Source organism: Carettochelys insculpta, chromosome 1 (assembly GCF_033958435.1).
Source record: "Carettochelys insculpta isolate YL-2023 chromosome 1, ASM3395843v1, whole genome shotgun sequence".
NCBI classification, from domain to species: domain Eukaryota; kingdom Metazoa; phylum Chordata; order Testudines; family Carettochelyidae; genus Carettochelys; species Carettochelys insculpta.
The window spans coordinates 265,165,826-265,179,826 of NC_134137.1; the positions used below are offsets into that span (position 1 = coordinate 265,165,826).

The 14,001-nt window shown below is 45.1% G+C and overlaps 1 protein-coding gene across 3 annotated transcripts in view; it reads left to right on the top strand.

The window, feature by feature from the left end:
* The first annotated feature begins 256 nt into the window (after window positions 1-256).
* The window catches only part of RESF1 (retroelement silencing factor 1), a 36,571-nt gene continuing 22,826 nt past the window's right edge, over window positions 257-14,001 (top strand). For all 3 annotated transcript variants that reach the window (XM_075006667.1, XM_075006685.1, XM_075006695.1), the window contains exon 1: window positions 257-554. The gene's annotated coding sequence lies outside the window, so the exon portion shown is untranslated. The remainder of the gene's footprint in view (window positions 555-14,001) is intronic.

Here is a 14,001-nt window from a genome sequence, read left to right on the forward strand (position 1 = left end):
GGGGGGGGGCGGTTCTCAGTCTCGCGCCCTGTCGCGGCGGGGGGGGGTGGTTCTCAGTCTCGCGCCCTGTCGCGGCGGGGGGGGGGCGGTTCTCAGTCTCGCGCCCTGTCGCGGCGGGGGGGGGCGGTTCTCAGTCTCGCGCCCTGTCGCGGCGGGGGGCCGGCTCTCAGTCTCGCGCCCTGTCGCGGCGCGAGGGGGGGTTCTCAGTCGTGCGCACTGTCGGGGCGCGGCGCCGTTCGTGGGGGGGACGGCGGAGTGGGCGGATCATCAGGCCGCGTCACTGCTGTAGGTGACCCCCTGGTGGCGGCTGAGAGCGGCCCTCGCCGGCCTGGCCATCTGTGAGGCGGTGCCCTGAGCGGGGCTAGTCCCGGGGAGCTGCTGGCGCGAGGGCTTTGTCTGGAGCGGCGCCTGCCTGCTTTCTGTCACCCGCGCCAAGGGAAGCAGCCCGAGCCCCCAGGCGTGTTCCCAGCGAAATCCCTGCTCCCGCCTGGGCTGAATCGCTGTTACAAAGATGAGCTCCCTGGCATCGCACAAAGGAGCCACGTTTCCCAGGGGTGAGCTGCTGTGGGGCGCGATGCTCCGCAGTTACTCATTGCGGTTTTCCGGGGGTCTGGGTCGGGAAACGCAGTGATTAGTTGTGTCGTGAACAATAAGCCGTGCGTATGTGATTATAAAAATGAAATCATGGCACTTTTAGTGTTCTTGATGTTCAGAAGGCTTTATATTTTAAACAGAACTCGTCAGTGTTTCTATATGATGGTACTTGTTGAATTAGCGTACACGAAATGAATGATTCAAACACCATTCCAGCTGTCAGTAGCCTATAGAGAAGTGTACGTTAATTATAGCTAGCGCACAGTTCATGTTTGGGAAACTGCAGCACAACATCACAACGTGTATCTTGCTTCTAACCTATGCTAATTAGGAAATGAACGAGTTTGGACAAACAAACTATCGCTTGTATTCCACAGTAGAGGTTAGTGTGATTACAAAGCAAGTCAATTTGCTAACAGTTTTGTTTGCTAATTTCACTTTGCATTCTAAATACACAATGAAAAGTTTTCTATCTTTATAATAGGTGATGGAGTTGAAATTTCCACTATTTCTAAAACTTAATCCCATGTTTTATTTTGGGTATATTATTTTTTTTCCTAACACTTTTAACTGTTTATATGAATTTGAACAGCTTCAGCCAGAGAGTCTAGACATGCCTGTGGTAGCCCAGGGCATGCACCTGGAGTGGGGACAGACCCTTCAGATCCACATCAGGTCAGATTTGTGCTCACAACAATGTTCCCTCTATTTTTTCCATGCAAGTTGTGAATAAATTGCTATGTGCACGGATGCAAGTGAGGATGTGCACTACCAGTAGAAACACATGCTGCTGGCTGTGGGCACTCTCCTGGGAGGCGTTTGATTCTCACCTGGGTGGCTGCCCAAGCGCTCACCTTACAGTGACCACTGGCTGAGATACAAAGGAGGTGACTATCTATGACAGAAGAACCTTTATAGACTACAATGCAGATTAGAATTCTTTTGAACACAAAGAAAAACGTAGAGTAAACTCTTTCATATCTGGCAATCCCAGGATCTGGAGGTTGCCGGATATTCAAATATTCTGGATAATAGAGAAGTATACCTGTTAGAAACAATTCGGATAAACTAAATATTTCCCTTTTCCAAGGGATTAATTACCCGAGGCAGCAGGAACAGAGAGACTTTTTATTACTTCAATTGCAAGAAAAGGGTCTCCGCGTGGGCACACCCCCAGCATAAGCCACATACATATTTATTCCCTGACCCGACCGCAGAAGCCCTCCTCCTAGGCCCCCATTGGTTAGGGTCCTTGGAGTTTACAGCCTATCCGTTTCGCCTTTTTAACCCCGTGCCACTCCGCCCCTGTTTACATCTCCCCTTCCCCTTATTACATCTCCCCTTCCCCTTATTTATGGTCTGCCTTTTATGGTTATAAAGCTGTCAGTTGCATTAGCGCAATCTTGCGGTTAGTTCTCCCAGACAGGGTCTTTTTCCATCATCAAGTTAAACTGATTCTGACCTTTCAAAGACTTGATTTTACAGTTTTTAGTCTCCCACTTCTCTTTCTCACTTCCTTGTTCTGAATTAAACCTTTTCATTTTCCTCATACCTAGCAATGCATAACACCAAAGAAAAACAAGATTCTGTTAAGAAACAAACAGAAATGTATGCAGAGTACTTTATTTGTCAAAAACAGTAGTATTGTACGCTCTGAGCTTATACGATGTTTGCTGTATTTATTTATATTTACTTTCACTATACTGTATTTATGGAAAATGTAACTAGAATTTACTTTGGTTAAAATGACAGTTATTTGAGAGTTCCAGATGATAGAATGTGGGATATGAAAACATTTACTGTAGTTTCTGAAAATGTTAATATTCAAGATATCTTGATGGCATAAGAACCTCTTCCCCTACCCCAATCACTTAATGATTAAAATCATCATTTTTTGGGTGCCATCCTCTGATCTCATATATCCATCAACAGTATGGTCCATTCAGTATTTACTGCTATGATTCGACCTAAAATTTTGAATGCACATTTCAGATTATACTGTGAGGTTATAATACTCTGGCTTGGCTGCTTGCTTATCTATAGATATTTTCTCATATATTATTTCCTTATTGTATGATTATATTTTATTATAATATGTGACAATATGATTATATTAAATCAGTATGGTTGTAATGAAAGGGACCTACAGGCCGCATTCTGTATGTTGAACTAAGGCAGTTGGCTTACAAATGGCTGGCGCCTTTCACACACATAGCAAAGTCAATGTTTGTATACTCCGGACCTTTCGTCTACCTACATAAATAGTGATAAGGGAAGCCCCCATGCCATTAAAGAGTGCTTATAAGAATACCCTCAAACTTAGCAGGTACAACACAACTTGGAAAAACCGCAAAATAACTGATTAAAACAACACCAAATGACCGGGTAGGACAGAAATAGCAAAAGTGATATATAACCACAAAAGTGGCCATCGTGATGTATTGACGTGATAAGTTGAGGTCAAAGATATCTGACCTATACGAAAGAGGCACTTCACTGTTATGAGGAAGAGGGGATAAAATAAAGAGAAAAGGAAACATCCCCTACTAAATGTGCATGAAACTTACACTGACATTGTTAACATAAAGGTGGTTGGAAAAGGCAGTGCCAGTATCAGAGAAAAAATGACAGTGTTCTGGCTAGCTGAGAGAGACAGAGACTTCTCTGCGGTAGAATTACAAGGTGTTTATTATGAGCATAAGGTACCTCTCCAGGGAGAGGGACCCCATATAGCAAGGTAACAGATCATTTATAGTCTTAACTTGGGTACAGTTGATTGGTCAAACACAATAGTTAGGATACATTTGATTGGATACAGGCTACAGTAACGGGCGAACAAACAGGTATGTCCCAACTGTCGAGCAGTAATTCTTTAACATCTTATCTTGACAGGACGCAGTACTCCTAGTTCAGTTAGATCCAGTTCTTTCCAGTTCCCTGCAATTCTTGCTGTTCATTCCTGTGTGCGGTCATACCATGGTCAGCTTATCTGCCAGCAAGCGGAGGCAATCACGTGAGCACTTAGTGTTACAGAAGCCATGTTAGTTATGCTAACTTTACACAGTTCGTCACAGTCTCCGCTTTTGGTTTTGTAGGCTAAGTGCCGATATTCAAACAATTCCATACAACAGTTTAGAAGAGAGTTTAGTACAACAGGTTACACAGCAAGTGATACAACAATACAAGAGTCCTATACAGAGGATAACAGTTATTAACACAAGAAGGATTTTGTTTCCCCAAACACCCAAATTAGGGATCCAGGATGTTAGCCAATCCCACCACTGGATTCCCTCAGTGTTCTGCTTGATTTGTGTTGTCAATTGTCGGAGATCGGAGAGGCGTCTCTCAATTAATTGACTTTTATCAGAGAGATTAAAGCAACACATACCCTCAAAATCTTTACACCCGTGATTGTGACGTAAAAGGAGGTAATCAATTGCCATTCGATTTTGTAATAGTCCTTGGTGGACCTTGGCCAATTCTTCCACCATGGATTCAATCGGGGGTGAGGTGAGGTTGATTGATTTAGCCAGGGTGCAGGCAGTTTTAGAAATCTGTCAATTAATTACATACAGCTAAGCCTGGAACTCCTACTAGAAATACAGCCAACGCTACCACTTCCGTTTTTGATAAAAGGTTTACATCTGAATCACAATTTTCACTTAAGGTTTCCAGACCATGCTTGGCTCTAATGGTAGTAAAGGGGGCATCCCACAGCAGTATTCCCGTAGTTAGTCTCCCCAGTGCACAAGGTCCACCAGAACTGTTTGCTGGTATATAGGTATAAGCCAATAGGCTGCACATTAAGAACCAGCCTTTAAGTAAAAACATATGGGATGTTGCATAGGATACTGGAGCTGTAGAATTGCAGGTTAACTCAGAATTACTATGATTTACTTTTGCCTTAGTAGTGTTTTCAAACACAAAACATTCAAAGCCTCTGCTCACATTGGCCAGCTGCAATTTTGGATGCCGCTGGTTAGAATACGCATTAGGATTTTGAGCGAGGCCAAAATTATACAAATTAACTGCTGACAGTTTGATATCAAACCACTGGAAAATGCAGTCATTTTGTACAAACTGCAAGGGAGTTGGTACTCCTATAAAACAAGCAGTTAGTACTGCCCCCACAGTGTAACCTTCCCCAGCACAGAAATGGGAGGTATTTGTGGCTGTTGTTGCCAAAAGGACCCACCAATTTTCCTCTGTAGGATGGAGGAGTACAGATGTCATGAAGATCTCCCCTGGGATAACTAAAAGCATGCATACATACAATACATAATAACGCAGGTTGGATAAATAGATCTGTTTTTTATCAGCCCATCGCTTCCACCGGTACAGACTGCACGGCAGCGTCTTTCTCTGGTAGGAGAGTTGGCTTCAAATGGAAGTGGTAGATCCACAAAGGACGTTCTGCCACCTTAACAGCCGAAAAGGTAGTTAGTAAGACTTGATACGGCCCCTCCCATCTTGGCTCCAAACCATTGCTTTGGCGAAAGTTTTTAATCCACACGTAACCGCCTGGTGTATAATCATGCAAACTACAGTCAAGAGGTACCGACTGTAGCAGTCGCGCTGCACCTTGCGTAGACTGTAAACTGGTTGCATATGCAAAAGATAATCAGTAATCGCTTCGTTCCCCGCCAAAAGACTCGTATGTGCTGAATCGTAAGTCCCTGGAATTCGGGCCGGATGATCAAACAAAATCTCGAAAGGTGACAGCCCTAAAGGTTTCCGCAGTCTACTCCGAATCTGCCACAGAGCCAACGGTAGGGCTTCTTGCCACTTCAGGCTGGTCTCAGCACAAATCTTGGCGATTCATCTTTAGGGATGAATTCATTCTTTCCACCTTTCTGGCTGATTGGGGTTGATATGGGGTGTGCAGCTGCTGCTGTATACCCAAACGGTCTTTAGAATTTGAGCGGTGAAATGACTCCCTTTGTCTGAGTCAGTTACTTCCGGTATCCCAAACCTGGGGATTAATTTCTTTAACAGGAATTTTACTACAACAGGGGCATCCGCCTGTCTCATGGGGGTAGCTTCCGGCCAACCAGTGAGCTGGTCTACTACAACCAAAATGTGTTTATAGCCTAGAGCAGGGGGCATATCCGCAAAATCAATCTGCAGCCATTGAAAAGGTACCTGTGCCCATTGCCTTCCCCCTCACTTCACCATCTGCTTCAAATTCTTAGTGTTGAAAGCTTGGCAAGTAAGACAGGTAGCAGTAACCTGCTTAGTGGCTGTGTATACTGCTGGTGAGGTTCCTAAATCTGAGCCAGCCTTTTTAGGTGACAAATCTGAGGAACTCTCCCAGATTGAAGTGACATTAGAGGAGGTTTTGGAGTTAACTGATAAGCTGAATAGTAACAAGTCTCCAGGACCAGACGGTATTCACCCAAGGGTTCTGAAAGAACTCAAATGTGAAATTGCGGAGTTATTAACAGTGGTTTGTAACCTATCCTTTAAATTCGCTTCGGTACCCAATGACTGGAAGACGGCCAATATAACGCCACTATTTAAAAAAGGCTCCAGAGGAGACCCCGGCAATTATAGACCGATAAGTCTAACATCAGTACCAGGCAAATCAGTAGAAACAATAGTAAAGAATAAAATTGCAAGGCACGTAGAAGAGCACGAATTGTTGGGCAAAAGTCAGCATGGTTTCTGCAGAGGGAAGTCGTGTCTAACTAATCTATTAGAACTCTTTGAAGGGGTTAATAAACATGCGGACAAGGGGCACCCAGTGGACATAATATATCTAGATTTCCAGAAAGCCTTTGACATGGTCCCACACCAAAGGCTTTTATGAAAATTAGGCAGTCACGGGATAGGAGGAAAGATCCTTCCATGGATCGGGAATTGGTTAAAAGACAGAAAAGAAAGGGTTGGAATAAATGGTAAATTTTCACAATGGAGGGGGGTAACTAGTGGTGTTCCCCAGGGGTCAGTCCTGGGACCGATCCTGTTCAACTTGTTCATCAATGATCTAGAAAATGAGGTAAGCAGTGAGGTGGCAAAGTTTGCAGAGGACACCAAGTTGTTCAGGACAGTCAAAACCAAAAGGGATTGTGAAGAACTACAAAAAGATCTCAGCAAACTGAGTGATTGGGCAGCAAAATGGCAAATGAAATTTAATGTGGGTGAGTGTAAGGTAATGCACATTGGAAAAAATAACCCAAATTACATGTACAACATGATGGGGTCAAATTTAGCTACGACAGATCAGGAAAGGGATCTTGGAGTTATAGTGGATAGTTCTCTGAAGACATCCACGCAGTGTGCAGCAGCAGTTAGTAAAGCAAATAGGATGTTAGGAATTATTAAAAAAGGGATCGATAATAAGACAAAAGATATCATACTTCCCCTATATAAAACTATGGTACGCCCACATCTTGAGTACTGTGTGCAGATGTGGTCTCCTCACCTCAAAAAAGATATATTGGCATTAGAAAAGGTTCAGAAAAGGGTGACTAAGATGATTAGGGGCTTGGAACGGGTCCCATATGGGGAGAGGCTAGAGAGACTGGGACTTTTCAGTTTGGAAAAGAGGCGATTGAGGGGCGATATGATAGAGGTATATAAAATCATGAATGGTGTGGAGAAAGGGAATATAGAAAAATTATTTACCTTTTCCCACAATACAAGAACTAGGGGACACCAAATGAAATTGACGGGTAGTAGGTTCAAAACCAATAAAAGGAAATTTTTCTTCACACAGCGCACAGTCAACCTGTGGAACTCCTTGCCTGAGGAGGCTGTGAAGGCCAGGACTCTATCAGGGTTTAAAAAAAGAGCTTGATAAATTTTTGCAGGTTAGGTCCATAAATGGCTATTAGCCAGGGATAAAGTATGGTGCCCTAGCCTTCAGAACAAGGGCAGGAGAGGGATGGCAGGAGATAAATCACTTGATCATTGTCTTCTGTTCTCCTTCTCTGGGGCACCTGGCATTGGCCACCGTCGGCAGATGGGATGCTGGGCTGGATGGACCTTTGGTCTGACCCGGTATGGCCATTCGTATGTTCTTATGATAGTTTTGGCCAAAGGAACGAATCCATAGGGTCCATGTGTATCAGTATGCAACAGCCTTGCCAAGGGTATCAGGTACTTATGGGGAAGTATGGGTTTACTGGTCCCGGCAATTCTCCAGGCTCCGTTATCAGGCTCAGCTTCATATTTCTTCCACTCGTCTTGTTGTCTGTCAGTTACCCCAACGTACAAGTCTTGCAAGAGTGGAATACAGTTTTCCTTAGGATCTTGTAAAGGGGCTACTACTGCAGAAGGGGGTTGCATAGCGGCTATCCGAGCAGCTGCATCCGCTAATGCATTTCCCCCTGCCACTTCTGTTTGCAGTCCCATATGGGCTCGACAATGCACAGCCGCTATACCCTTCAGGGCCTGGATAGCTTGCAGTAATTTATCTGTTTGAGCTGTATTGGCCACCTTACTCCCTGAGGAGGTAATAAAACCCCCTTTGTTTCCAGATTTGTCCGGTGGTGTGGCAAATTCTAAAGGCATAACGAGAGTCAGTGTAAATGGTTACAGTTCTTTCCTTTGTTAGCACACAGGCCTGTGCCAACACATGTAGTTTCGCGGCCTGCACACTTAGTGCAGGAGGCAAAGGTTGAGCCTCCCAAACCTCATACAAAGTGGCTGTGGCGTATCCTGTAACTCTACACCCCTTGTGATAGAAGGACGACCCATGAGTATACAGAACACAGTCCGGATTTTCCAGAGGCAAGTCCTCCAGATCCTTTTGGACTTGCTCAGTCTCCGTAACCGTTTCCAAGCAATCACGGTTTATCTCTCTTCCTCTGTCGTCAGGGAGCAAAGTGGCCGGATTTAATGTAGTACACCTCTTAATAGTCAAGTGATCGGCTGCTAGGAGTAACAGTTCATACTGGTGCAGCCTCTGAGGTGTAAAAGTCTGGGTTAAATTTTGGTTCAGCAGTGCCTCAACCTCGTGGGGAATGTACAGAGTTAGTGGGTGTCCCAATACAATCCCTTTACTGTTTTCCACCAACAAGGCGGCTGCAGTAATCGCCCGGAGACATGACACCATACCCTTAGCTACAGGATCTAACTGCACAGAATAATAGGCTTCAGGTCGAGGATGATCTCCGAGTGATTGCATAAGCACTCCTGAAGCTACCCCCTTTCTTTCATGAATATATAGAGAAAACGGTTTGTTATAGTCTGGCAGCCCCAGTATAGGAGCCGAAGCTAGCACTTGCTTTAAGGTTTCAAAAGCTTTTACCTTGTCCAGTGTCCAGTTGATTGGATCTTCAGCCTCTTGCGCAGTGGCTTCCACCAGAGGTCGGGCCAGTTCTCCAAAGGCTGCAATCCAAGGACGACAGAATCCAGCAGCTCCTAAAAAGGCTCGAACTTGCTTTTTAGTTACTGGCCGTGGCATACAGTGGATAACTTCAACCCGACCGGGGGCTAACCTCCTTTCTCCACGGGCGAGAATGTACCCAAGATGATATTCTTGTTCAGCACAAAATTGGAATTTAGCTGGGGACGCACGATGACCTTTAACAGCAAGATTAAAAAGCAAGGTGCGCATGTCTGCCACACAGGCATGTCTGTCTGAGCTAGCAATAAGCAAATCGTCTACATATTGAACTAACTGTGAACCTCTAGACAAGTTCATATCCCTTAGATCGTTAGTGAGTATGTGTGAAAAGATAGTTGGGGACCCGGTGAACCCTTGAGAAAGTCGAGTCCATGTATACTGAACCCTGTTCTGCCAAGTGAATGCAAACAAATACTGCGAATCGGGCTGAACCGGTATACTAAAGAAGGCAGCACACGAATCTATTACAGTAAAATATCGGTTAGTTGGAGCTATGTGAGTTATAATGCCCAACGGGTCTGGGACCACTGGATGCGGGACAATCACATAGTTATTAATTGCCCGTAAATCCTGTACAAAGTGGTATGCAGGTTTACCGTATGGGCCAGGGCTTCTTGACCAGCAAAATAGGGGTATTGCAGGGAGAGCAACGCTCCACCAGTATTCCCTGTTCTAAATATGCGTCTATCAGGGGTTGGATTCCTTCTTCTGCTTCACGTGTTAGAGGATACTCTCTCTCTGCTGGTGGTGGACCCGGCTTGACTTTAATTTGTACTGGGTCATCCGATTTCAATAGTCCCACATTGGTCGGTTTCCATCCCCAGAGGGTTGTGTGGAGATTCCCCTAGCTCTTCTGGGAGGGAAGTCTTTTGCTCCCTATTGCTTAACACAGTTGCCAATGCGGGAAGCTGGCGTGTTGGCAAGCAGAGCTGTATGCCGTCTGGGGTGCATTCTATTGTAGCTCTTAACTTACACAACAAATCCTGCCCTAACAAATTCACCGGGCTGCCTTCTGGTATCATAAATGAGTGCTGGGTAGTTATAGGACCTACCCGGACAGTTACATCTTGAGCCACAGGGACATCCCTAGGGTTCCCTTCTATCCCCATGATTAAGGCTTTTGATGTTATCTCTATCTGAGGGGGCAAAGTAGTTAACGCGGAATAGGTGGCCCCTGTATGCACCAAACACTCATAACTGTGTTCTCCCACATTAAGGGTCACTAATGGGTCTGAAGTATTACAGGGCAGAAAGGTATTGCAATAAGAGCCCCCAGACAGGGCCACCCAATAGGTCCCCACTAATTGTCAGTCCTGAGTAAAATCATTATCCTGAGCCCCCTGGCCCCTTGATTTGCAATTCGATGAGGTCCCCCTCACCAATCCACAAGCTGCCTCGATTGGGGGTCCCCTGGGGCAAAGGGGGCAGTCTCTTTTCCAGTGTCCGGGCGGTTTACAGCAATTACAATTGTTATTCCCAGTGGCCCAGGTCTGTTTGTCTCTCCTTACCTGACCTCTCTGAGGTTCTCCCTCACCTAAGAGGGGAGGGATATCCTTGCAGTGCAGCTGCTAAAATGCGAGCCTCTCTTTCTGTACTCGTTTTTCCTGCTGTTTTTGTTCATTCTGGCCCCCAAATACATAAGGAGCTATACTCACTTTTTCAGACAATGACTCCCTGCTATCCGGGGGCATGTTTAGCAAAGTACTTTTTTATATCGGGCTGATTGATCTACAGACATAGAAACTACTATAGACTGGTGCTCTCTAGCCTCCGGGTCTATTCCACCATACATCCTAATCTGCCTGAACAATCGACTAAGATAAGTGGACGGATGTTCATCAGGCTCCTGATGTAAGTCACGAATTTTTCCCCAATTAAGTCTTCTGCCCGGCTGCTTGTATACTGTCTAACAGCCCTCCTCGACTGGTACGCAGTAGCATCAAGTGATCTGCATTAGTTGGATCCCAATGAGGGTCTTCCCTGGGCCAAGTTACTTGTCTCTGCTCATTCGCATTTAGGATTTTCATTCTTTCATCAGGAGTAAATAGGGTGGTTAACAGAAGCTGGACGTCCTGCCAGGTAGGATCGTATGCCTGAAAAATTCCCCTTATGGTCTCCACGACCTTCTCAGGGTCATCATTTAATCTAGGTAATTGTTACTTTCATGTCACCAAATCTTGGGGGGAGAAGGGCACATGAACCCTAGCTATTGCAAATTGCGGTTGTCCTGGGGTGGCCTGCAGTGTGGGGAGTATCAGTGACTAGGGGTGCCATCATGCTTGGGGAAGGTAAGAAGGGGTTACTAACGGCCCCAGGTGGGGAGTAAGGTGGAGTTGGCTCTAAGGGGATCGGGTTATTCTCAAAAGTTTCAAGTGTAACTTTCTGAGAGTTCCCGACACTTCGGGCATGCGCATAGTTATCCCAAATATACCAATAATCCATTTGAGGCAGGAACTGTGACTCCAATTGTTGGCACAAAAATCGCAACCTTCCTGAATCAAAACTACTGACTCCGGGCCACTTTTGGTCGGCCGTACCAAAGGCGGTCAGAGTGGGCCAAATAGATTGACACAGTTCCACGACTCATTTCCTAGACAGACCCACTGTCCCGTCGATTGATTTCCAGTTTACCAACACTTCTGCAAGCGGAGTGCCTTTTACCATTCCTTGCCCCGTTCAGAGACAGTAACCAGAACCCAGACTTACACTACCTCACTCGGTGTCTCGATCTTACCGCCTTCAAGAGAAATCCTACTGTGCCTGCACCGGGACCCCACACCGAGTCTCCCAGGTGAACTCACCTGACACTGGCGTTGGAGACGCCGTCGTGGAAGGGCCACCGGCCCCGTCAGCACAGTCAGAGTCTGGCGAGTTAGCCTTGTCCCATCTGGGGTGCCAAAACTGTCAGAGAAAAAACGACAGTGTTCTGGCTAGCTGAGAGACAGAGACTTCTCTGGGGTAGAATTACAAGGTGTTTGTTATGAGCATAAGGTACCTCTCCAGGGAGAGGGACCCCATATAGCAAGGTAGCAGATCATTTATAGTCTTAACTTGGGTACAGTTGATTGGTCAAACACAATAGTTTGGATACAGGCTACAGTAACGGGCGAACAAGCAGGTATGTCCCAACTGTCAAGCAGTAATTCTTTAACATCTTACCTTGACAGGGCACAGTACTCCTAGTTCAGTTAGATCCAGTTCTTTCCAGTTGCTTGCAATTCTTACTGTTTATTCCTGTGTCATACCATGGTCAGCTTATCTGCCAGCAAGCGGAGGCAATCACGTGAGCACTTAGCGTTACAGAAGCCATGTTAGTTATGCTAACTTTACACAGTTCGTCACACCAGAGGTGCCAGAATGATGCCCACTGGTAATGATGGAGAAGGTGATGGTGATGAGGAAGATGAAGGATAAATTTTCAGATTGTTCTTTAGGTTGAACGTCTCTTATCCAGCACCCAAAGGACCTGCCTGGTGCAAGACACGAGAATTTGCCGGGCAAAGGAAGGTCAATATTTTCTAGCACATTACCAACACTTCCACTGCTTATCGGGCTCTTAGCAGACATTTTTGGGGTAAATTACAGTTAAATAACATAACCAGAACACTGAGAACCAGGACTAGTGGCTGTAAATGGACTTCATGGGACCTCAGAAAACTTGGCCACACATATGATAAGTGGTCCTTTGACTAACTAAAGTTGTGCCGTATTATGGAGTTTGCTGGACGAAACTTCTGGATTAGCGAGGTTCAACTTGTGCAAGGAATAATGTGAGTGCATGGAAAATACAGATGTACATTCCCTAGTTGTGTTGTTAAGTTGGAGTGTTTGTGACTGTGCCAAATGTATTAATAAGTAATATTTGTAAATATACAGCAAACTCTCTTTCAACTGATGTTCAAATAACTGGATGCCTCTATTAACTGGCATACTGTCTTGACGGCGGCTCCTCCACTCTCCTGCCCAGAGTGGCTCCCCACGCAGTGCAGCCATGCTCAAGCTGCTCAGAGGGCTCGTCGAGTGGGGCAGCCATGCACTGAGCTGCCCAGAGTGGCTCCCTGTGCCACATGTTGCCCTGCCCAGAGTGGTTCCTTGCATGATGTGGCCATGTGCCAAGTCACCCAGAGCATATTGGAACCTTCTGCATATCTGGCAAGTTTGAATATCTGGCAACCTCCCTGTCCCAGGCTTCAATAGCAAAGAGTTTACTATACAAGAGTTCCTATAGTCTGTGTTGCGACTGTGCACATAAGGGCTCCCAAGTATAGAATAATTTAAAATCTGGGCCCGATCCTGGGACAAGAACCTGTCAACATTCAAAGTGGTAATTGGAAATTTATAAGTAGTCTATATCAGTGTTTCCAAACTTCATTTGCATACCCCTTTTGAGACTTGGGCCTTATTGATGTATCCCCTCTCCCAGTGCCATCCCCATGCTTATCTTCTTATCTTATTTTACATTCTTTTAGTAAGCTATTTTCTGCCATGTACCCCTTGAAATTCTTTTGCATTCCACGCTTTGGGAAATACAGATCAATATAATTACACACAATCTAAAGATCAGGCAACAGTGGGACACCCAGAAACTGAGTAGTGTCACTGAAATACCAAAACAGTCTGTAAAGCTGAAGAAGAAGAAAACTTTGATCATAAAAAGACACAAACGGTTAGCATCGTATATGCAAAGAACTAGAATTCTCTGATATGCACTGAGAACATAGTTTATGCCATTTGAAAATGGAAATACAAGAACATCATCAATAAAACTATTGCTCCATAAACTTGCTTCTGTGCTATTGAAAGGTTTTCCATACACACAAACGGTGAGGAGGCTTAGTCTGTGTATGTGAAGATTGTGAGTCTTAGGAACCATGTTGCCCAGCTCTCTCAACCATGTGTTTTTTGGAGCCATTGAGCTAATAGGCACCGTGATTCTAACCATCCTCATGGGATGATAGGTTGTTTTTTTTTAAATCATTCTAGTGACTTTTGATTATGCTTTGATTCTTTGTAGAAGAGTTAGGGTCCCATTTTATGTTTATAATTCTCTATCT